Source organism: Melanerpes formicivorus, unplaced genomic scaffold (genome assembly GCF_026170545.1).
Source record: "Melanerpes formicivorus ecotype bairdi unplaced genomic scaffold, bMelFor1.0.p_v2 SCAF_180, whole genome shotgun sequence".
Classification (NCBI taxonomy): domain Eukaryota; kingdom Metazoa; phylum Chordata; class Aves; order Piciformes; family Picidae; genus Melanerpes; species Melanerpes formicivorus.
In genome coordinates, this window is record NW_027142532.1 from 37,582 (window position 1) to 62,861 (window position 25,280).

General features: G+C 51.5%; 1 pseudogene; it reads left to right on the forward strand.

The window, feature by feature from the left end:
• Positions 1 to 18,139: 18,139 nt before the first annotated feature.
• On the forward strand, positions 18,140 to 18,902 carry LOC137457470 (olfactory receptor 14A16-like; annotated as a pseudogene).
• The last annotated feature ends 6,378 nt before the right edge of the window (positions 18,903 to 25,280 follow it).

Consider the following 25,280-nt stretch of genomic DNA (forward strand, 5'->3'; position numbering starts at 1 on the left):
CTGGAGTTTTAGAGGCAGCTCCTGTGAGCAGAGTTGGAGAAGAACAGCATCCCAGAGCAGCAGCAGCTCCAGGGAGCATCAGCACTTGTTTGTCCAGGGCTGTTCTCTTTCCACTTCCACACTCTCCTGCTGAGCCCCTGTGTTGGGGCAAGGCCTGAGTGCTCTGGCAGCTTGGACACCATCCTGCTGCATGGCAGTCCCATGACCACAGGCAGACACAGGCCATGGGAACCTCTTTGTCTCAGATGACCTCCACAAGAGCAGTTCCACCCAGATAGGTGATCTGCTTGGGGCAGTGTCTGAAGCCTTAGGTCTTCTTCCAAAGTTTCCTTCAAGAACATGCCCAGAAAATTGTCCACCAGATGCAAACAGCAGGGAACAGCTAAAGTGTGTGAGTGTGCAGGGCTGGGGCACACAGCAGTGTCCTCACCCAGCCAGGCCTCCTGCAAGTGACCTGAAGGATCCGCAGAGAAGGGTCTGGACTGTGTCTGTCTTCACTGGACACCCTGGAGAAGCTGTCCCAGGGCAGTCATCCTAGACTAGCCTTCACAACCACTGTTTCCAGCAGCAGCCTCACACCTCAGCTTGGATAGACTCTTGGTCCCTCCACAGGAGGACACGGCCTCAGGAGGTCAGCAGTGCCTGTTTGCATTGTGCAGATGAGATGTCAGCAGATGAGGTGAGGTGAACCTGAGTGAGCAAACACCATCAGCTATTGCTGGAGGTGCCAAGGCACTGAAGCTTTGAGAGCCTCCCAGCTTCTGGCACGGGCTGCAGAAGGCCAGGGAGACTCTCTGACCACTGCAGGGCAGGGCCTGTGTGAGTGATGGGGAAAGACTCTGTCTCTGAACATCCCACACTCCATTAGGTGTCCATGAGGCCAGCTCAGATGTGGACACCTGACAGAGCTGGGACATTGCTGTGTGTCACTCCAGAACAAACCCTACTGGCCCAGGGAGATTAATCTCAGATGGCTTGGGCAGGATTCTGTCTGCTCACATCACCCTTGCTGGACTGTGCCCTGAGATGTGCACAGAGCCATCCCAGAGGTTCTGGGCTCTTTGGAAAAGGCCTCTTCAAGAACACCAAAAAAGAGGATTAGGGAACATTGCAGGCTGGTCACCCTCAGCACAGTCCCTGGGAAGGTGAAGGCTCAAACACCTCTGCAGCCATTTGCAGGCCCTTGCAGGACAAGAAAGGTATTGATGAAGCCATATGGGTAGGGGCAAGAAGGGGATGTTTTGTGCCTGGACCTTAGCCAGGGCTTTGCCATGGTCCCCCATAGCCTCCTTAGAGCCAGACTGCTCAGAGCTGGAGTGCAGAAATGGATGAGGTGGTAGCTGGGTGGTGCATGAAGCCCAAATGTCACCAGTGGAGAGTCCTTCTGTCAGACACTTCCCAGTGGCATCCCTCAGGGCAAGCCCTTGGGCCAGCAGTGTGCAATGTCTTCATGAACTCCCTGCACCATCTGACCCAGGGCCTTTGCAGCTCCTCTGGAGATGAAGCCAAACTGGTCAGAGGCCTTGAGGGACCTCATGGATCTGGTGAAACTTGGATCTGCTCAGGCTCTGGCCACAAGGAGGCTGAGGGCTGAGTGTGCAATCCTGTGCTCAGTTGTGTCTCAGGAACTCACCATTCAGTAGGAAGCCAAGGACTGGGAAGGGGGAGGTGAGGCCACTTCTGCCTCCTGAGAGGATTGGCCAACAGCAGGAACACAGCTGGGAAAGGGACTGTGAGGTCAGCTGTGTCTGCAGGAGCTGATAGGGCAACCCTGGGCTCATGGCTGGCAGATGGGCAGAGTGATCTGGGAGATGCCCTCTGCCAAAGGGCCTGGGGTGGCTGCAGGAAGGGGCTGATGGGTTGGTTGCTGTGTCTCGGCTGCCTGAGTACCTGATGGGACAGCAGCAGGCACAGGGCTTGGTGCTGTCTCTGCAAGAAACTGCAAGACCAGCAGCCTTGGGAGCTCCTGATGAGGTAGGAGAGAGGAACACTGCCAGATGGTGCAGCCTGGCAGGTGGAGACTGGCCATGAGGAGCAAGAAACCTCCCTCAAAGGGTAGTGCTGTGGCCTGAGAAGATCTCCAGAAGGAGTCTGGGATCAGCCCTTCTCTTTGTGTCCCAAGGAGCAGAGTGTGAGTGTGGGCAGGTGTCAGTGAAGGCCTGGAAAGGCCAAGGTGGGGAAGTGAGATGAGTGTCTGCAGCCTGCAGGGCAGGAGAAGCAGCTGTGAGACAGTGCAGGACAAAGCTGTGGGAGAGGTGGCAAAGGGCAATGGCAGTGGTGGGAGTGATGAAGAGAAGCCAAGGCTGTGCCCTCTTGACTATGGCAATTCTCTGCCCCCAAGGCCTGAGAGGAGATGTTGTCCTAAGGCACTGGGAGGTCCTCACTGCCTCTTTCCACAGCCCCAGGAAGGCTGGGGACTGTCAGGCCCTTGTCCTCCACTCAGCATCACAAACCCTACAGGGATCCTAAAGGAAGGCTGGAGAGGAACTTTTCATGAGGGTGTCTGGCGACAGGACAGGAGGGAAAGGTTTGAAGGTGAGGAAAAGGAGGTTTAGACTGGGTCTTAGGAAGAAGTTCTTCTGTATGAGGGTTGTGGGACTCTGGAATAGGCTGCCCAGGGAGGATGCCCTCTCCTGAGGGTGTTGAAGGCCAGGCTGGATGAGGCCTTGAGCAGCTGAGTCTATTGGAGAGGCATCCCTGCCTATGGCAGGGAGGTTGGAGCAGAGGAGCTCTGAGGTCCCTTCCAACCTAGGCCATGCTATGCTGCTATGAAACCCACCCCCCACCCCCACTGCACCTGAAGAGCCTTGACCCACACATGTGGGACAGGATCTGCCTGCCCAGGGGCTGTGCTCAGGCCTTGGCCTTTGTGCTGCAGAAACCAGAGCCAGAGTTTGCTCTCCTGCACTTTTCCTTTGTCTGCTGCAATCACAGCCTCTCCTGAGCTGCTCTAACGAGTCCCTGGGGAGGCTTTGGCAGTAACAAGCCTCAGTGGGGCCAATCAATGCTTCAAGGTACTTTGTGTTTTGCTTCTTGCTTCTTGCACAGTTTCTTCACTCTTCTCTCAGTACCTGAGGTTCATGGAATGATTCCCAAGTACCCTGAGGAGCTCTTTGTGTCTTTGTTGTTGACTTCCAGATTTCCAAGTGCACCTCACAAAGCTCAGATTTTGATGGTAAACTATTTGATTCCTTCTCAGATGAGGGCAGAGGTGACAGCAGCATCCACCAAGCCAGAATGATGCAGGCTGTCTGCTCAGGAGGTCTGGACTGGGAGGAGAAGCTGTCCTTTGAGGGCTGACACTGAGTGGACAACTTTGCTCCTCACCCTCCCCAACCTCCCTGTTGTTGTCACTGCCCACCTGGGCCTCACATCCCTGCTCCTTGCATCAGACTTCTCCACTGCTCTCTGCAGCTGGAGCTCACAGCTCCATGGCACCAGCTGCCCCCTGCTCTCCTTAGAGAGCTGCCTGTACACAGCCACAGAAGAATTGTTGCTCTTTGGAAGCTAAGCAAAGCCATGGTTGAGAAAATTCCCTCAGCAATCCAAGCCTTCTGGGACCATCTGCTCAGCACAAGCTGTCTCTCAACAGCTTGCCTGTCCACAAGGATGAAGCCAAGCCAACAAGTTCTGCCATGGCTGTGATTTCTCAGCCAGGCAAGAGTTCTTGAGAGCGAGAAGCAGATGAAAAGTTTGAATCCTAGCAGCCCTTCCTCATGAAGCAATCCTGAATTCAAATCTCTTTCTATGGCTGTGCCTGGAGAGAAGCACCAAGCACACAGACACAGGGACAGAGCTGGCTGCCTCCAGTGGAACGTAGAGCCCCCCAACATGGTGACAGCAAAGGTTTCTGTTCAAAGACACAGAGACGTGGAGAGGTAGCTGGCAGAGAGGCTGCCCTGGAGTTAGCTTCCTTCTGCTGGAGCTCAGGGCAAACACTCACAAAGCTTCAACATTCTCAGAGGATGAGAACTGAGCCTAGAAAAGTCTGACTTGGTGCTGGCCCTTGGTGCAGGTTGTGCCTGAGAGATGTCTGAGTGGGGGAGATGCTGGACACAGCTGCTGTGATCCAGGAGAGCTCCAAGGCTCTGGCTTTAGGGTCACTAGTTCTAGAGGTGGAGATTCTTGACTCTGATCAGGTGTTTCTCTGATCTGGAGAACCTTGGATGCTGAATCATCCTGGGATCTTTTGCCACTTGCACAGACCCTGAAGGTTTTGGCTTTCAGAGTTTTCTATCAGCTCCCTGTTGGCTGTGATCCAAGCACAGATGCACTGAGCTGGCAGGAGGTGACCAACCCTAAAGCTATAGGGAGAGCAGTGCAAGGCTGGGAGAGCTCTGGTCAGGGCTGAGCCATTCCTTGCAGATCAGTCGTCTCCTCTAACCCTTTGCTTTTCTCTGCCTGGGCTCATATCCTTCTCTCCATCAGCCCTGTCCCTCTGTGCTGGGGAAGAGCAAGGTTTGCATCTCTGCTCCTTGGAACAGGCCAGAAAGTAAAGAACCCAGCTTTGGGACAGCAGCAAGATCTCAGGCTCCAGCTGACCCCTGAGCACCTCCCAACCCTCTCCAGACCCTCCTCCCAAACCACACTTCACCACTTGTAGAGCTTTGAGGGTCATTGGCTCTGATGGGAATTTAGGAGTTCACCTCCCTGAGCCCTAGGTGGTCAGGTATCAGTTGCCTGGGCAGAGGGAGATGGTTGGGATGGCTACATCCTGGGGTTGTCAGCCCCATCAGCACTACAGCCAGGGGACTCAGCACAGGAGTTAGGGTTCTGATCCTTCCATTGCTAGATGTCACACACAGTGTCCTTACTTCTCAGTCACTTGGTCCCCAAGGATCTGCCCAAGAGCACAGTGGTGACCATTCCTCTCAGCAGCATGGCCTCCCAGAAGGACCTGGACAAGATCTTGGAGGAGAAGAATCACCTGAAGAATAATTTGGAGGAGGCAAAACTCAGCCTTGAGGAATAGTAGAAGTGGTTGATGAAGACATGGATGAGGACAGCAAGGATGAAGTATATGATGATTAGGAGGAGGAGGGCAATAATTATGTGGTGGACAAAGGGGATGACGTGGAAGAGAAGGATTATACAGAATAGGAGAAAAATAAAGAGAAGGAGGAGGAAGATGAAGAGGTCAAACCCATATCAGCCCCTCTGTGCCACCCAAGCAGCCACATCAATGCCCTGAGGGTGGGCAAAGCTTCCCACCCAGCTTGGAGCTGCTGAAGCCCCACCACCCCCAGCCCAGTGCCCAGACTGCTGTCTGTGGTGACTGCGGCATGAACTTCACCCTCAGCTCCAACCTCATCCAGCACTGCTGTGTCCACAGACAGAAGCAGCTGCACCTCTGAGATGCCTGAGCCAAGAGCTCCACCCAGATGGCCATCCTCAGCCAGCACCGCTGCACCCACACTGGTGCCAGCCCTTTCCCTGAACAGGCTGCAGCAAGGGCTTCATCTACAGCTCCTCCCTCACCTGGCATATTCACCCCCATGCCGCTGACCAGTGTGCCCCAGAGGACACAGCAATACACCGACCCCGGCACTGCCAGGCCAAACGTGACCCCCCTGGGGGGCCTTTTACAGCAGACTGAACTGAAATCTCCTCTTTTACACCTTCTTTCCTCAGAAGCAAATGTGCTCCTGCCCTTCTCAGCACCAGCCAGTGCTGAGAGTAATGACAGTGCTGAGTCAGCACAGCCACTGCCACTACTACAGCTGGGCTGGGATTTGTCTGCTTTCCCCCCAACACTTTGGGCTTGCTAGAGGTAAAAGAAAAACCTCATCCCACAGATAATGCCTAATTAGAATGGAAATCCCAACCCTAATAAAGTATTGTCTCTTGCTGCTTTTTCTTTGACATTTCTGTCCCAAAAGGCCACTTTTGGGGGCATTTCTTCCCAGGACCAGGGCTGGAGCCATGTGCCCACTTCAGGGAGGTGTCCTTGAGGGGTCTTGGGAGAGTCTTGAAGGTCAAGTGAGGAAATCAAAATAACTCATGTAGCCATTCAAGAGGATCCTTTAATAACCTGCATGGACACAGAATGGATCACTCCAAAGCTTACACGTGCTTGTCCTGGAGGCACCAGTCTGAATATGCCCAAACACAACTCTCCTTGCACCCCCTCCCTGTGGAGCTGGGGTGTTCAGCACAAAACTAGACCAAGGGCAAGGTGCTGGTAAGTCTGCAAAGCTGGCCAGGCCCAGGCTTGTCTAGGCAGGTCCTGTGGTTGAGGGAAAGAAAGTGCACAGTTTGCAGCTGTGCCTGGCCATCTGCCATGCTTATGGACTCCCTGTGCAGCTTCCCATGGGTTGGGCAAACTTTATTCTCTAGATTGACCTATCTTGTTCCTCTCTTTCTTTCTCTTCTGCCATTGGCCATTATTGTCTTCAACACCTTGTTAATCCAAGCCAAGATGGTAAACAACTCTCCCTTGTTCTACCAAGATGCCTTGGGATTCCCTAAAGCCTATTTTGTCCACATGAAACCAGAATGCGCTGTAGCTGCAGCTGGTGAATGCTGCTGGACTGGGAAGCAGCCTCTGCATGACTGCTGCCTGAGTCTGCAGCCAGAAAGCTGCTTTGCTCCACCTGTGACACCTGAGGTGCTGGTGCAAGCTGCTGGAGACGAAGTGAGACGAATGAGAACTGGTCGTCCCACCCTGAGCACTGGAGAACTGTCAACTGTTTGCCCGGCCAGCAAGCTGCCCTGCAAGCCCATGAGCCACAAGCTGCTCACTCAGAGCCCCAACAAGCTGCTGCAGTCTGAACTGAGAGCAGCTGCCTATCCGCTCACAGAGAAATTCTGCTCCAGGGGGAGACTGCTTCTCCCCTCCACACACACTCTCTGCACAGCTCCTTTTCTGAACACCATATTGCCTGTTTTGTTTCACTTGTGCAGACTGCACTCTGTGCTTTGGAACATAATTGTAGTGTCCAAAAAGGTCCCAGGCAGCAGTGCCCTGAGCACAAAGGCTGATTGCTATCAAGTCTCTTTGTACAGCTCTGTGCTGGCTGCCTCTGTAGCAGCCATAGAGTCCCCTTGCAGGTGAACTGCCCTTGAGGCATTAGCTCTTTCCTAAGCTGAATCAATGTTTAAAAGATTCTAGCTTGATTAAACAAAGTTGTATTGAATGTGTATGTTGTGAAATACATTAACCACAACCAATCAGCTGTACCTGTGTGGGCAGTATCGCAGTATCACATTAGAGGTTGGAATGGACCTCAAGAAATTATCAGGTCCAACCCCTCTGCCAAAGCAGGATCACTTAGTGTAGTCCACACAGGAGTGTACCCAGGTGGGTTTTGAAACTCTGCAGAGAAGGAAACTCCACAGACTCTCTGGGCAGCCAGTTCTAGTGCTCTGTCACCTGCACTGCAGAGAAGTTGCTCCTCATGTTGAGGTGAAATCTTCTATGTTCAAGCTTGAACCTGTTGTTTCTGTCCTTATTGTTGTGCACCACTGAAAAGAGACTGGCCCACTCCACTTGACACCCACCCCTCAGGTATTTATACACATTGATGAGATTTGATATTAATAAATTGATTTAAATTATTTTTATGTTAATAAAGAATTAATATATTTGTATTAATATCTTTGTCTGCATAAATATTAATAATTCATAACAGTGCTAAACAAGGTTAACCATTTTCCTCATATAGGATTAGTAATACACATGCATTAGAATGATAAAAACTTATGTGAATAGCTAAAATCCTTCCATTCCTTGCTCTTTGCTGCCATCTTCTGTCCTTGTGTCAACATTGTAGTCACTGTGTCATCATCTTGTATTTTTCCTGTTGGTCCTCTGCCAATCCCACAGGACTGTTGTCATCTTGGTACTGAGGCCCAGGTGGGTGAGACCCCATCCTATATTCCAGACTCAGCCTTATCTCTCTCTCTGATGTCTAGGGCTGTGGTCTGCTGCCTTTATCTCCCTTCGCTCTGCCAAGCTCAATGGTTCCTTTATTGATGGCTGAAAGCTACTCTAATGAATGGGAAAGTTTCTAAGAGTTAGTGAGAAGTCAATGAGTCTCCTTCCTTCAGCTGTCCTGCTGAGAGTGCTGGGCAGGGCTCAGGTGAGGGCCAGCTCTGATGGGCAGGGGTTGCATTTGGTCTAGGTTGAGGCCAGGGTTAAGATCAAAGGACCAATGCTTAACAAAGGCTAAAGGCTGGGGCCAAGATGAGCAATGGGGGCAGAGTCAGGGTCAGGTGTGTGTTTGGGAGGGGATGAGCTGTAAGGGGTGAGGTGCAGGAGGGGTTCAGCTCCACTGTGTTAGAGCAGGGGACTGAGTAGAGAGGATGGGAGGGGCCCAGTCTGTATTGTGAGGTGTGGTATTTTCAATTCAGACCCCAGGAAGACTCCCCCACTGCAGGGGACTGCACAGGGAGAGAGGGAGACACTTCCCTTCCTATGAGCCCACCAAGAGTGGGTTAGACATTCCACCTTCCAAATGTCAAGGTTCAGGACAAGAGATTAAATTTCTTGGTGTGATGAAGAGGTTATTAATTTATTAATATGCAATATGACTTATAAAAATATTAATTAGTATTAATTAATAAAATTATCACTAACCAATGAATCACTATTTTATATCCATATTCTAGTGCACGATTGTGAAATACATCCCAGAAGTGGTTCAGTATTGATAATTTGGACTCAGAATATTAGCAGAATTAATTTCTATTAATATAACTCAGGCTGCAATTCCACTGCTTGTCCACCAGGTTGTGACTCGACAAGATGCTGGCAGCTGCTTAACTCTATACAGAGGTATTACAATGTGTCAGAGGCTGGAAATAGAAATGTGCTGCTAGATGCAGGTGCTTTGAACTGAATGTCAGTGAAGCTCAGTCTCCAGCAAGGAGAGAGAACAAAGTGAAAGAGGGCAACATATTTACAAGCTGGGGTAATACTGATAGGTTTCTGGAGGCTGGATGTAGCCAATGGGCACTCTCATAAACAACCAGCTGTAGCCTATGGGAGGCATGAAGCTGAAATTATGCCATGCTTGATATTGACACCAGCATCCCATGCCATGGGTGTGTGCAGGGGTCTGTGCCACCTGGGCCTTTTTGGACCCCTCATGAAAGGAGGGGGAACTTGTCCATGTGCTGGGACAAGTTTCAGTATCTGGGCATAATGTGCCTTCACCACAGCAGACCCAGTCTATACTGGGAGAGCTCAGAGAGGTTCAGATTGTAGCTGGAGGGGGGTCCAGTCTGAACTGGGATGGCATCAGGGGATCAGTTTGCAGGGATGGGTCCTGGTCTGTGCTGGGATGGAATCAGGGTTTCAGGAGATGCACTTTGTACTGGGATGCAACTCAGACTTGTGCTGGGAGATGGCAATGGGATCCCATTTGTACCAGGATCAGGCCACAGCTGCCCTGGGATCAGGATACCCACTTTGTGCTGTGCTGGGTGCAGCTGGAACTGGGAAGGGGATCGACATTGCCAATGCTGCCTTCTCAATTCTGTTGGCAGCAGACTGCAGGCCACAGTTTGCTGTCACCTGGAGGGGTGTGCCCCACCTGGAATCGACTGCCCCAAGGGTAGAAGCAGAGTTCTATCATTTGTCATGAACTAATCCAGATTGCACTGGGAAGGCTGATGTCCCTGAACATCTACAGTGCATCTATGACATTGTTGTGTGGGGCCACAGGGCAGAAGAAGTGTTGGAGAAGGGAGAAAAAAAATTATTCAGATGCTTCTGAAGGCTGAATTTGCCATAAAGAAAAGCAAGGTCAAAGAACCTGCTCAGGAAATTCAGTTCTTGGCAAGAAAATGGCAGGCTGGATGCTGTCATGTACCTATGGACATGGTCAACTGGATAGCAACCATGTTTCCACCATCCAACAAAAAGGAGACACAGTCTGTCCTAGGCCTTGTGGGGCTCTGCAGAGTGCATGTCCCAGGCTGCAGTCAGCTTGTGAGCCCTCTCTATCGAGTAACCTGAAAGCAGAATCATTGTGAGTGGGGCAACAAGGCTTTGAGCAGATCAAAGAGGAGGGAGCTGTGCAGTGGCACTTGGGCCTATCTGAATGGCACCAGTGGTGCAAAATATCCTCTACACTGCAGCCAGGGAACATGGAGAATTGTCCCCAATAGGTTCTTTTCACACACAACAGGAACTCTATCTCCCTGTGCTACTGGTAACAAATCAGACTGAGCTGGACCTGCTGTGGTGGTTTTAGGCTATGCTTTTAAAATCCAGTTACAGATTTTGAGCAGAAAAGTAGAAAACTATAAATAAATCCCTCTTGGGTGTCTAAAAGAAAAACAAAGATGATTCTAAACAAATTCATTGGAGAAATATCTGCCATGAACCAGGCTGTACCTAAACAATTCTTTTTTCTGATCTCTCTGCTTGCTTCACTCAGGAGAGCCCTCCCTATCGAGTGACCTGAAAGAAGAATCATTCTGAGTGGGGCAGTGAGCAACAACAAGGCTTTGAACAGATCAAACAAGAGAGAGCTGTGCAGGAGCACTTGGGTCTATCCAAACAGGACCATTGGTGCATAATGTCCTCTGCAGTGCAGAGAAGGAGTGTGGTCTCACTTGGAGTCTCTGGAAGAAGACATCAGGTTATACCTGAGGTCAGCCATTGGAATTTTAGAGTAGAGGATATGGAGGATCAGAAGCCTACCACACACCAACTGAGAAGGAGATCTTAGCATCTGTTGTGTGTTTAAGGCACTGGGATATCTTAAACCATAGAGTAGAGGCCTCCAGAGGCTAGATAGGTCCAGGAGGTGGACAGGAAAGTGCAATCTTTTGTTGTTTCATTCCCATAAGCCCTGCATCTCTATACAAATGGACATTTCTCTTTGCTCTTCTCTTTTCCTCCCTCTCTGCTCCTGGGATGTTCACAGAGCTTTAATGGGGTTTGGTGCAGGGGAGTGAGGCCAGGCTTGGCCATGGCAACGCTGCCAGTTGGAGCCTGGAGTGGCCTGGTCTGGCTCAGCCGGGAGCTGGCAAGCAGAATTTGCAGCTGCATCACTCAGGTATGGGGCAGGGCCAAAGAGGCATGGTGCAGGAGGGGGCATGTGCAGCCTGGGTGTTTGGCTCTGTTTGGAAGAAGGCTGTGGGAAGCTTAGATCTGAGGAGGTTTTTGGAGAGCCTCTGCTGAGGTGGACTGGATTTTGTGACTTTTCTATGCTCTGTACTGTAGGATGGAGTTATGAAGAGTACTTTCCATTCTCTCCAATCCTGTGTGGAAGGCTTTCTTGAACTACTTCAGAGAAGGGTCACAGAGCAGCTGCCTCATTCCTTAAACCCAAGACAGCAGCCTAGGAAGGAGCTGGAGCTGCTTCAGAAGTAATGGGGACAGAAGCAGCTCTCCCCTCAGCACCCAGCTTGCCTGTGCTGCACTGGATGTTCAGTGGGAACTTTCCCTCTCCACATCGTGAGCCCAGCACTACAGACAGTGAGTGAGCAGCACTGATTATGCAGTGAGCTGGACTGGGTAAATCAAAGCACCCAGGGATTCTGGGAGAGATTATGGACTGGCCAGAGGGTAGGGTTTAGAGCGTGGCCTGAGGAAGTGGTTGGTGCCTAAGAGGCAGCACCATACAAGGAGTTATCTGAGGATGAAAGGCCTCATGCTCTGGTTACTGATGGATCCTGTTAGGTGGTAGGGAACCATTGGGAGTGGGAGCTGCTGAATGGAGTCCTACATAAGAAGTTGTTGAGGCCACTGAAGGAGAAGGTGAATTGAGTCAATATGCAGCAGTGAAAGCATCCAACTGGCTCTAGAGATTAGTGAGAGAGAAAACTGTCTGGGACTTCATCTTTACACAGATTCTTGGATGGTGGCAGTGGGGGAAGATCAATTGGCAAGGCAGGGGGAAGTCCATCTGGATTGCTTCATTGTGGCAGGACCTTGCTGCTCAGGTAGAAAACATGACTCTGAAGGTAAACCATGGGGATGCTCATGTGCTTAAGAACTGTGCTCCTCAAGAACACCAAAACAATGAGCAGGTAGAGAAGGCTGCCAGAAGTGATGTAGCCCAAGTGGATCTCCACTGGGAGCATAAAGGTGAACTGTTTGTAGCTCAATGGGCACATGAAACATCTAGGGAGAGATGATATGCATGGGTGGGTTTGTGACCAAGGGGTGGAGCTGACCATGGAAGCCATCACACAGGTCACACATGACTATGATAAGGCCTGGCAGATTGACTCTATTGGACTAGTGCTATGGACATGCCAGGGAAAGTGCCATATTCCTCACCATGGTAGAGGCAAGAGACCAAAACCTTCAGAAAGTGCATCTTGGAAGGTTCAGGCTGGAGATGAGGCCAAAGAAATGTCCCTCCAAGGGCAGAGCTGCTATGCATGAGGCCATACAGGTGTCAGGAAATGGCAGGGAGAGCTGAGACAACTCAGGAAAGCGATGGAAATGGCAGGGGGAGAGCTGGCTGGGGAAGCAAGGTTGGTGTCAGCAGCCTGAAGAGGAAGAGCTGCAGGCATGGGACAGTGTAGGAGAGGTTGCAGTAGGGATGGCCAAGGGCTCTAACAAGGCTGAAAGAACCAACAGAACCAAGGTCTTTGTGCCCTTGGCTCTGGCAGTTGCCTCTGCCACCAAGGCCTGTGAGGAGAAACTTTTCTTTGAGGCTTTGAGGTTCTTCTATTCCAAGGGCAGTGGTCAGGGCTTGGATTTTCTGCTTCCTAGACCAAAGACAAGTTTTTCTCCCTTGTACTTTGCCTTTGTCTCCCTGCAATCCTGGCCTCTAACAAGCTGCTCTAACGAGTCCCTGGGGAGCCTTTGTCAGTAACAAGCCTCAGTGAGGCCAATCAGTGCTTCAAGGTACTTTGGAGTTTGCTTCTGACTTGGACTTGTTGAGAGGCTTCTTGGCAGTACCTTGGCAGAGTCTCCTGGCAGTACCTAAGGATGATGTAATCATCCCCAAATACTCCATGGGGCTCATTAAATACTGCTGAACCTCTAATTATTGCCAAGATTTATGCATATAATTGGAGAGGTTATATTGCACAAAGCTTCTGATAAAAATGATTTCACAGGGTGAATCAGAGCCCTGATTTTTTGTTTGCAATCAAACCACAGCAAAACCTGATAAGGTCCTACCCTGCTCACTGCTCATCCTCACTCCCCACTGCCCCCAGCAGAGCCATGAGCCACAGGTCAGCAGCTATAGTTAACAAGTGGCTTAGAGGCTGGTGCAGTCAAAAGAATTTTGGGTTTTTTGATATTGGGAAACTTTCCACTGCACCAGGCCAGCTGACAACAGATAGAGTACATCTGTCCCAGAGAAGGGGAAAGATCACTGTATATGAGAACGGACTGTCCCCCAAAGATAAAAAAATCCTGGGTAGGGAATTGGCGGGTCTCATAGACAGGGCTTTAAACTAGTTTCGAAGGGGGAAGGGGCTGAAGAGAGTCCTCTCAGACAAGAGTCTGGGGGCGACAAGCTAGAGTTGGAGGTGAAACCAGCAGCCCAGCTGAAGTGCATGTACACTAATGCACGAAGCATGGGTAACAAACAGGAGGAGCTGGAAGCCTTGATGCAGCAGGAAAATTATGATATAGTTGCCATCACAGAGACGTGGTGGGACGACTCACACGACTGGAGCGCTGCAATTGACGGTTACAAGCTCTTCAGGAGAGACAGGCGAGGAAGAAGGGGTGGAGGGGTGGCCCTGTACATCAGAAAGACACTAGATGCCATTGAGATGGAGATTAGGGATGATCGGGTTGAATGCTTGTGGATAAGAATTAGAGGGAAGACCAGCAGGGCAGACACCCTGGTTGGAGTCTGTTATAGACCACCCAACCAGGAGGAAGATGTTGACGAAGCATTCTATAGGCAGCTTAGGGCTGTCTCAAGATCTCCGGACCTTGTTCTCATGGGTGACTTCAACCTGCCTGACATCTGCTGGGAACTCAACACGGCAGAGAGGAGACAGTCTAGAAGGTTTTTAGAATGCATGGAGGACAGCTTCTTATCCCAGGTGCTGCGAGAGCCTACCAGGGGCAAGGCTATGCTTGACCTCCTCTTCACCAACAGGGAAGGACTGGTGGGTGATGTGGTGGTTGGAGGGTGTTTGGGGTCCAGTGACCACGAGATAATTGAATTCTCGGTTTTTGGTCAAGCCAAGAGGGGCGGCAAGAAGACCTCCACTCTGGACTTCCGGAGGGCAGACTTTGGGTTACTCAAGGAACTAATTCAGAGGGTTCCTTGGGATAAAGTCCTTAAAAACAAAGGGGTCCAGGAGAGCTGGACCTACTTCAATGAAGAATTGTTGAAGGCTCAGGGACAGGCTGTGCCAATGTGCCAGAAGATGAGCCGCCGGGGCAGACGGCCAGCCTGGATGGTTCATGAACTTTTAATGGAGCTGAGGGAAAAAAAGAGGGTGTATCACCTTTGGAAGCGAGGGGAGGCAACCCACAGAATGTTTAAGGATGTTGCTAGGTATTGTAGGAAGAGAATTAGGGAGGCAAAAGCACACTTGGAACTTAAACTGGCCTCTACTGTGAAGGACAACAAAAAGTCCTTCTATAAATACATTAATAGTAAGAGGAAGGGGAAGGAAAACCTCCACTCCTTGGTGGATACGGAGGGGAACATTGTAACCAAGGATAAGGAAAAGGCAGAGATACTTAACACCTTCTTTGCCTCAATTTTTACTAGAAGGGCAGAACGTCTTCCTGACAGCTGGTCTGCAGAGCTAGCAGAAGGAGCCAGGGAGCTGCACAGTTTCCCTATGTTCCATGAGGCGGTAGTTGGAACTCTCCTTAGCAGCTTGGATCCCCACAAGTCCATGGGACCAGATGGGATTCATCCTAGGGTGCTGAGAGAGCTGGCAGATGAGCTGGCCAAGCCACTCTCCATAATTTTCCAGCAGTCCTGGCTCACTGGCGAGGTCCCAGAGGACTGGAAGCTGGCCAACGTGGTGCCCATCCATAAGAAGGGCCGGTTGGATGAGCCAGGGAATTACAGGCCTGTCAGCCTGACCTCAGTGCCAGGCAAGATCATGGAACAGGTCATCCTGAGTTCAATAACACAACACTTACAGGATGGCCAAGGGATCAGGCCTAGCCAGCATGGATTTAGGAAGGGCAGGTCCTGCCTGACCAACCTGATTTCCTTCTATGATCAGGTGACCCGCCTGGTGGATGTGGGGAGGCCTGTTGATGTAGTCTACCTGGACCTCAGCAAGGCCTTTGACACCGTCCCCCATAGCAAACTGCTGGCCAAGCTGTCAGCCCATGGCTTGGACGGGAGCACACTGCGATGGGTTAGGAACTGGCTGGAGGGCCGAGCCCAGAGAGTGGTGGTGAATGGTGCCACATCCAGCTGGCAACCAGTCACTAGTGGTGTGCCCCAAGGATCAGTGCTGGGCCCTGTGCTCTTTAACATCTTTATTGATGATCTGGATGAGGGCATTGAGTCCATCATCAGTAAATTTGCTGACGACACCAAGCTGGGGGCAAGAGTTGATCTGCTGGAGGGTAGAGAGGCTCTGCAGAGAGACCTGGACAGGCTGGACAGATGGGCAGAATCCAACGGCATGAGATTTAACACATCCAAATGCCGGGTTCTGCACATTGGCCACAACAACCCCATGCAGTGCTACAGGCTGGGGTCAGAGTGGCTAGAGAGCAGCCAGGCAGAGAGGGATCTGGGGGTGCTGGTTGATGGTAGGCTTAACATGAGCCTGCAGTGTGCCCAGGCAGCCAAGAGGGCCAATGGCATCCTGGCCTGCATCAAGAACAGTGTGGCCAGCAGGAGCAGGGAGGTCATTCTGCCCCTGTATACTGCACTGGTTAGGCCACACCTCGAGTACTGTGTCCAGTTCTGGGCCCCTCAGTTTAGGAAGGATGTTGACTTGCTGGAACGAGTCCAGAGAAGAGCAACAAAGTTGGTGAGGGGTTTGGAACACAAGCCCTATGAGGAGAGGCTGAGGGAGCTGGGGCTGCTTAGCCTGGAGAAGAGGAGACTTAGGGGTGACCTTATCACTCTCTACAACTACCTGAAGGGAGGTTGTAGACAGGCTGATGATGGTCTCTTCTCCCAGGCACCCAGTACCAGAACAAGAGGACACAGTCTCAAGCTGCGCCAGGGGAGGTTCAGGTTGGATGTTAGGAAGAAGTTCTATACAGAAAGAGTGATTGCGCTATGGAATGGGTTGCCCGGGGAGGTGGTGGAGTCGCCGTCATTGAAGGTGTTCAGAAGGAGACTTGACAGGGTGCTTGGTGCCATGGGTTAGCTGTTTGGGTGGGTTGGATTGGTTGATGGGTTGGACACGATGATCTTGAAGGTCTCTTCCAACCTGGTTTGGTTTATTCTAATATTCTAATAAAGGTGAGGGACAGGATCTGCCTTGCCAGTGGCTGAGGGTCAGGGCTTGGCCCTTTGGATCAGTGAAACCCTTCCAGGTTTATTCAGCAGCAGAGCCACCTCGAGCTGCTTGTCCTGACCTGTCAGCACTGCCTCAGGTCTCTGCTCTCACCAGAGCCTGGAGATGCTTCGGTCCCTTCAGTGATGTTTCCCTTGCATCCACTGTCTCCTGCTCTAAGCAGCCTCTGGGGACCCTTTCCCAGTATGCTTCACTGGGACCCAGTAAGAGTAGAAGAAATTTCAGAGTTTGAAACCAACTTTGACTTCTGCAGAAGTTTCATCAGCTTCTCAGTCTCTGAGGTTCATGGAATTGACACCAAAGCCACCAGAGGGCTCCTTTAAATGCCTTGGGCTGGTCTGTTGCTGCTGAGCTGGGCCAGGCTGCCAGGCTGGAAGTAGCTGCTGGCAAGCAGGCAGTGCTGCAGGAGACAGCTCTGGCCAGGAGCAGCTCCTCTGCACAGCACAGCAGGGCTGAGAACACTGCCAGAGGATATCAGGGAGATGAGGAAGGCAGAGAGAGCTTCAAGGTGGCCAGGACTGGGACAATGCTGAGAGCTCACTGGAGGAGAAGTCACTGCAGTCACTGACATGATGAGGCTATGGGTACAGGACACTGCAGCTGTAGCTCCTGGAGGCATCTCCATCTCAGCAACTGATGCTCAGCTGAAGGTTCCTGGAGAGTGCACACAGAAGGAGGACCAAAGCCCTTCAGTTCCATCCTGTGAGCAGCAGTGATCAGAGCTGGGTAAGGAGAAGGCTTCACCCCCAGCCCCTCTGCCTTTCTCTCTTCCCCTCACTGTCTCTGCAACACTGCAGGCCTGCTCCCTGTTTCTCCACCTCTCCATGGGTGTGGCAGCTTTAGGCTATGCCTTTAAAATTTAATTACAGATTTTGAGCAGGAAAGTAGGAAAAAAATAAATAGATCACTCTTGGGTGTAAAAAGGAAAAGAAAAGATTATTCTAAAAAAAATTCATTGGATAAATCTCCGGAACCAGAGGAGCTGTACCATAACAATTCTCTCTCTTCTCTTCTGATCTCAGATGTTTTGCTTCGCCCATGGAGAGATCACCTGCTTTGGCTGCCCTTGGCTAAGGCTAGCCCACTGCTTTTTCTCTCTCCACTCCTTCTTTCTCTCTTGGAACTTGGGGCAGGGGTTAGGGACAGTGGAACAACTCCACTGCTGCTAATTGTAACTCTACTAAATGTTGTCACTCCTGTATGTTCTGTAACTGTTCATTGCATTCCATGGTAGAGTGTAGCTCTTGCTTGTCAATACAGCTTCATTTGCTTCTAACTGAGCTGCTCTGGCAAAGCTGATGCTGGGGAGAAATTTCAACCCACCACAATGGGACTCTTGTTGTCTTGGATTGGGCTGTTGGTCACTTTCTGTTCTGACTCCAGAGGAATCTTCATGGCAATTCTGGGTCCCTGCTGCATTTGAAGCTGTTATGGACTCTGCTATGGGTTGGTAGTGATGGGGAATGAGCTGATACATTCCTCCTGCAGCTCAGGGAGGAAGCTTACAATGAGGCTGAGAGAAGAGTGCCCTAACTTGTCATTGCCTTTCCCTCCTTGGACAGGTCTCTATGGCCACAGGCAGCAGATGTCCAACAGCAGCTCCATCACCCACTTCCTCCTCCTGCCATTCCCAGGCACAAGGCAGCTGCAGCTCCTGCACTTCTGCCTCTTCCTGGCCATCTACCTGGCTGCCCTGCTGGGCAATGGCCTCATCATCACCACCATAGCCTGGGACCACCACCTCCACACCCCCATGTACTTCTTCCTCCTCAACCTCGCCCTGCTTGACCTGGGTGCCATCTCCACCACTGTCCCAAAATCCATGGCCAATTCCCTGAGGGACACCAGGGACATCTCCTATGCAGGATGTGTTGCTCAGCTCTTTGTCTTTCTCTGTTTCATGTCAGCAGAGTATTTTCTCCTCACCACCATGTCCTTCGATCGCTATGTTGCCATCTGCAGACCCCTGCACTATGAGACCCTTCTGGGCAGCAGAGTTTGTGTCCACCTGGCAGCAGCTGCCTGGGCCTGTGGGGCTCTTGATGCTGCTGCACACAGCCAATACATTTTCCCTGCCCCTCTGCCAGGGCAATGCTGTGGAGCAGTTCTTCTGTGAAGTGCCCCAGATCCTCAAACTCTCCTGTTCCACATCCTACCTCAGGGAACTTTGGCTTATTGTGGCCAGTACCTGTTTATTTTTTGTCTGTTTTGTGTTCATTGTGATGTCCTATGTGCAGATCTTCAGGGCAGTGCTGAGGATCCCCTCTCAGCAGGGACGCCACAAAGCCTTTGCCACCTGCCTCCCTCACCTGGCTGTGGTCTCCCTGTTTCTCAGCACTGGCTTCTTTGCCTACCTGAAGCCCTCCTCCATTTCCTCCCCATCCCTGGACCTGGTGGTTTCTGTTCTGTACTCAGTGGTGCCTCCAGCAGTGAACCCTCTCATCTACAGTCTGAGGAACCAGGAGCTCAAGGCTTCCCTAATCAAACTGTTCCCTGGATGCTTTCAGAAGCAATAAACTCTTTGTCTTCTCCAGCAGAGCAGTTCTGATGTCACTCAGTGCAGGCCCAGCCTGGCTGCTCCAGTTCTGGGTGCTGCTGGTGCTGTTCCCCTTGTGAGAATGTTGTTCCCACACAAATGTCTTTCTTCAGACCATTTCTGGTTCAGTGTTGTCCTGTCTGGTGTGACCCAGAGGCTGCAGACATGAGGAGCTGTGCTCCCTGGGTGTTCAACAATAAAGTACCCTGCTTCTCTGTCTTCCTTCCTCTTGAGTTGCTTGTCTGAGTTCCTTCCTCCAAGGCTTCTGTGGAGCTGCAGGGCAGTGCCTGTGTGCAGAGGTGCAGGGGCAGAGTCTCAGCACAGCAGCAGTGCCAGGCAGCCCCAGAGCTTGGGCTGTCCTCAGCTGCTCTTTCTTCCCTTCACCCTCTCCTGCTGATCCTCTGTGCTGGGGCAAGGCCTGAGTGCTCTGGCAGCTTGGGCACTGTGCTGCTGGGTGGCAGTGCTGGGACTGCAGGTAGGGGCAGGCCAGGGCTTCTCCTGGTACAGAGCTGTGCTCCAGAGCAGCACTGCCATCAGAATAGGAGGTATCCTCATGCCTTCATACCCCAACCCCCTCCCATTACACACTGCACTGACTCAGAGTCCAAACTGGATACCATGGCCCCCTTCTAGTATAGACTCAGTCCAAACATGGTTCCTTTAACCCCTCCCATTATAGATGTGGCCTCATCCCAATACAAGCTAGCTCATATTTTCTTCTTCCTCTACAGTTTGGGTCCCATCCCAGCACAGAATGTATCCCCTGGCTCCCTTCCCCGTACTGAATGCATCCATCCCAGTACAAACTGCGCACCCTCATGCCCTCCCAGTACAGTCTGGGCCCTGTCCCAGTCCAAACAGGATGCCTTTAATCCCTCCAAATGTACTTTGGGCCTTATCTCAGTAAAACCTTAATCCTCTCATCACTTCCAGTACAGTCTGGACCCTGTCACAGACCCAAATCCATACCCTAATCACATCAGAGTCCAGTCTGGGCCATCTCCCAGTTCAAACTGGGTACCATTAACATCACCAAGTTCCACCCTGCCCTGTCCCAGTACAAACTGATTCCACTCATCCCATCCTTTGCTGTTTCATATTTTTATCATTGCTATAGACAGAGGGATGGAGACACCATCAGCAAGTATGCAGATGGCACCAAGCTGAGTGGTGCTGTTGAGATGCCAGAGGGACAGGATGGCATCCAGAGGCACCTGGACAAGCTGGAGAGGTGGTACCCAGGTGACAGGCTGGGAGAAGAGGTGATAGAAAGCAGCCCTGAGGAAAAGGACTTTGGGGTGCTGGTGGGGGAGATGCTGGCCAGGAGCAGGCAATGTGAGCTTGCAGCACAGAAGGCCAAGGGCAGCCTGGGCTGCATTCAAAGCAGCATGGCCAGAGATGGAGAGAGAAGATCCTGCCACTTTATGATGCTCTGTTGATACCTTCCCTTGAGTACTGCATCCAGCTCTGAAGTCTCAACACTGGAGGGACGTGGAGCTGATGGAGCAGGTCCAGAGGAGGGACACAGAAATGATCAGGGGCTTAGGGCAGCACTGCTATGAGGACAGGCTGAAGGAGCTGGGGTTGATCAAACTGAAGAAGAGAAGGCTCTGGGGAGACCTAGTAGCTTCTTTCCAATGCCTGAAGTATACTGGATGGAGAGAGACTGTTTGCAAAGGCCTGCAGGGACAGGACCAGGAGCAATGGCTTCAAACTAGAACAGAGCAGATTGAGATTGGATGTGAGGAACAAGTTCTGCACAGTGAGGGTAGTGGAACACTGGAACAGGTTGCCCAGGGAGGTGGTTGAGGCCCCATCCATGCAGATATTCAAGGTGAGGCCAACAGGACTGTGGGCAACCTCATCTAGTTGAGGATGACCCATTATGTCTTCAGGGGATTGGACTGGATGACTTTTGGAGGTCCCTTCCAACCCAGACCATTCTATGATTGGCCCCTGATGCCTCCTAGTAAAGTCTTGGACACCTCCCAGTAAGAGGTGGTTTGGATGTGGTGCTTGGGGATATGCTTTAGGGGTGACCCATGCATAGTAGGGTTGATGGTTGGACTTAGTGGTCCTGAGGATCTTTGCCAACCTGAATGTTTCTGTGATTCTATGAAAGACTGAGAGCCCTGGGGCTGTTTAGTCTGGAGAGAAGCCTGAAGAGGGGATCTGATCAATGGCTATCAACATCGGGGGGGGGGGGGGGGGTCAGAGGAGGGTACAAATCACTTGGCAGTGGTGCCCAGTGACAGGACAAGGAACAATTGGTGAAAGATGGAACACAGCATGTTCCACCTCAGCATGAGGAGACTCTTCTGTGCTGTGAGGGTGCTGCAGCCCTGGAGCAGGCTGCTAGAGGGGTTGTGGAGTCTCCTTCTCTGTAGGTTGTGAAACCTGCCTGGATGTGCTGCTGTGTGACCCGCCCTGGGTCATCCTGTTCTGGCAGTGGGTTTGGACTGGAGGATCTCTGGAGGTCCCTTCCAACCCCTCATATTCTGTGACTCTGTGATTTAAGCCCTTCCAGTTCAGACTGGGCTCATCAGAATATGATATCCTCTCCTCAGCCCTGGCCTGAGCCCCAGTCCTCAAAGGAATATCTGAGTCCTCAGCCCCCCTGGACACTTCAGTCCCAAACCTCCTTCCTGTGCTCTGTCCCCACTTTTATATCCCCTCCTACCCTTGAGTGACTGCTTGGCCCGTAGCACAGGGCAGGGGCTAGGAGCTCCCAGAGCAGCCTCATGGCTTTGGAAGAGGTGCAGGAGGTGAACTGTGGCTGAGCAGCTGATGGACATCAGGAGCAGAGGGGTTCCAATGCCTTGGGCAGAAGGGCCTCTGGCAGGGACTATTCCCAATGGCCTGGGATGGAGCAGAGCCTGAGAAGAGTGAAGATGGCCAAGAGCAGCTGGGCTGTGGTTTGAGGAGTGTGGCCACCCAGACACAGAGGTTGTCCTCCCCTGAACTCACAAAGTACAACTTAAAGGCTCAGACTGGAGGCCAGGAGAAAGAAATGTCACTCAAAGTGTAGAGCTGTGGTGCAATAGATGACCCAGAAGGAGTCTGGACAGCCCATGTCTGCCTTTGTGTGTCAAGGAACAGGCAGCAAGAGTGGAGAGGCCTGACTGAAGGTGTGGAAATGTCAGGGGGAGAGCTGGCTGGGGAAGCCAGATGGATGTCAACAGCCTGAAGGGAAAGAGCTGCAGGCATGGGACAGTGTAGCACAGCCTGCAGGAGGGATGGCCAAGGGCTCTGGTAGGGCTGAAAGGCTCAACAGGGACAAGGTCTTGATCCTCTTCCTTCTGGCAGCAGCTTCTGCCACCATGGATGCTGAGATGAAGTTTTAGTTGGAGGCTCTCAGGATCTGCCTTTCCAAGGCCTGAGGGTCAGAGCTTGGCCTTTCTCTTTCCTAAACCAAGGCCAGGGTTTGTTCAGCTACACTTTGCCTTTGTCTGCCTTCAATCATGGCCTCCATTGAGCTTCCCTAACCACCCCTGGGAGGCTTTGTTGCTAATGACCCTCAGTGAGGCCAATTAATACTTGAAGGAATTTTTGTTATGCTTCTGACTTCTTGAGCAGATTATTTCAGTCTCAGTGTGTGAGGCTCAGGCAATGATCCCCAAGTGTCCTAAGAGCTATTTGTGTCTCTGTAATTTTCTTCAAGGTTTCAAAGTGCTCCTCACAAAGCTCCTTTATTATTTATTTCATATCAAAGGTAGAATATTCTGTTAGCTTTCAGTTCAGAGCAGAGATGATAATTCACCAAGTGACACTGACCCAGGCTGTCTCACCAGGACATCTGCACTTGCAGGGAAATCTGTCCTTCAGGTCTGAGACTGAATGGACAACTTTGCTCCTCACCCTCCCCAGCCTCCCCATTGCTGTCCCTGCCCAATCTCAATCCCTTCCAAGGCTTCCCAGGCATAGAAGCCTCTGGGTTTTGCCAGTATCATGGGCACAATGCCAATGGACAGTAGCTTCGCTAGTACAGGTTGGGCTGTCTATATCTGTGGTAGGGATTTACTCCTCTGTCCATCAGGTCGATGGGCAGTAGCCATCACTAGTTCCATGGGACTAAATGATTGAATTTTGGGGCTTCCATATATTCCTCATCAGCTACTGACAGTAAAAACTGCTTCTGCCAACTGTGAGTCCCAGCTGTGCCTTGAGCTATCAGCATGTCTTGTTATAAGACCATTGGTCTGTTCAGCTACACCATTAGCCTGAGGATAATATGGGGTAGGGAACACTCCTTTAATTCACTCTCCTTGCACCCAGTCTTGCACTGTGCTCACTGTGCAGTGTGATCCATTGTCACTTTGGACACACTCAGGCACAGGTAGAATGCTGAACCATTTCTCCAGAGCTTCAATCCTTTGAGCTCCTGTGGCAGTACTGAGAGCTGTGGCCATGGTTCCTCCTGAAACCACTTCTGCTCCTACCAGGATATAACTTTTCCCAGGAGAGGTCTTCAAAGGGCCAACATAATCAATTTGCCAGGGGCTCCGCAGAGTCTTCTTGTGTCTGGTGTGTTGGGCAGAGGCTTGGTTTGGGTGGTTGGCATTAAGCCTTACCCAACATTGTGGACAAGATGTAAGAATTGTTTCAAACTGACTATCGAGGCTGACACTCAGAATAGAGGTTGGCCTTCCCTGGGTGGCCTCTTCTGATGTGCAACCACTCAGCCAATCTTGCTCAATCTTCCCCTTCATTGTTCTCCACAGGAATTTTTGGTGGGTGATCTGCCTGCTGTTCCATTTTGCAGCAGCTCTTCCCTTCTGGGCATGGCCTTTGACCCATCCTACCTTTGAGGGTCTTGAGTGACCTATTTCTCAGAATCATTGCCAGTCTCCAGCTCTCCAGATTGATTAGATTCCCCCTGCCACATCCATTCAGTGGCACCCTTGTAGCAGTGCCAGGGAGCCTCAGGGCTTGAGCTGTCCTCAGTTGCTCTTTCTTCCCTTCCACCATCTCCTGGTGGGCCTCTGTGCTGGGGCAAGTCCTGAGTGATCTGGCAGCTTGGGCACTGTGCTGCTGTGTGGCAGTGCTGGGACTGCAGGCAAGGAGAGTCCAGGGCTGCTTGTGGGAGAGAGCTGTGCTCCAGACCAGCACTGCCATAAGAACAGGAGGTCTCCTCATGCCTTCATACCCCAACCCCTTCCTATTACAGACTGCCCCTACTCAGAGTCCATACTGGATACCCTGACCCCCTTCCAGTATAGACTCAGTCCAAACAGTTTCTTTAACCCCTCCCAGTACAGATGTGGCCTCATTCCAGTACAAATTGGATCCTACTGTCCTCTAGCCCTGCAGCCTGGGTCCCATCCCAGTACAGAATATATCCCAAGGCTCCCTTCCCAGTTCAGCGTGCATCCATCCCATTACAAACTGCACACCCTCATGCCCTTCCAGTACAGTCTGGACCCTTGTCCCAGTCCAAACAGGATCCCTTTCATCCTTGTAGGTACACATTAGGCCTTGTCCCAATAAAAAGTGAATCCCTTTATGCCCTTCCAGTGCAGCCTGGACCCTGTTCCAGTACAAGCTGCGTTCCCTGTGTACCTTTCAGTACAGTCTGATCCTCACATAGTACAATTGGGAACCGTTTATCCCCTCCCAGTACTGACCTGGTCACATCTCAGTACAAACTGCATTTCCTGAACCCCTCCCAGCTCAGATGTGGTTTTATCTCAGTACAAACTGCATCACATTGCCATCTCCCATACAGTTTGCTGTGCCAGTACAAAGTGCATCCCTTGGACCCCTTCCCAGTTCCTAATGCATCCCTCCACGTTAACTGTATACTACTGTTACAATCCAGTACAGACTGGGCCCACTCCCAGTGCAAACCGCACCTCCTGACTCTCTCCCAGTACAGACTAGGCCCTGCCCAAGACAAACTGGTGCCCTGATCCCATCCCAGTAAAGTACACGTCCTGTCCCGGAGGAAATGGCTCCAATGGCATCACCCAGTACAGACTGGGGACCTTCCTAGAGCAAACTGCATCTCCTGATCTCCTCCCAGTACAGACAGGGTCTCATCCCACAGCAAAGTTGAAGCTCTGACCCCCTCCAAGTGCCAAGTGCTTCGCTCCCACTGCAAACCAGAGAACAGGACTCCTTCCCAGGACAGACTGTGCCTGCTTCCAGGAAAAGCTGCACCACCTCAACCCCTCCTAGGACAAGACAGGAACCACTCCCAGTACAAGCTGCATTCCTTAACCACACCCCAGGCAGACTGGGAACCATCCCAGTACAACTTGAGTCCCCTGGACACATCCCAGTACAGTCTGGGACTCATCCCAGTACATATAGGGGTCCTTAATATCCTCCCACCACAGGCTGGGCCCTGTCACAGTCA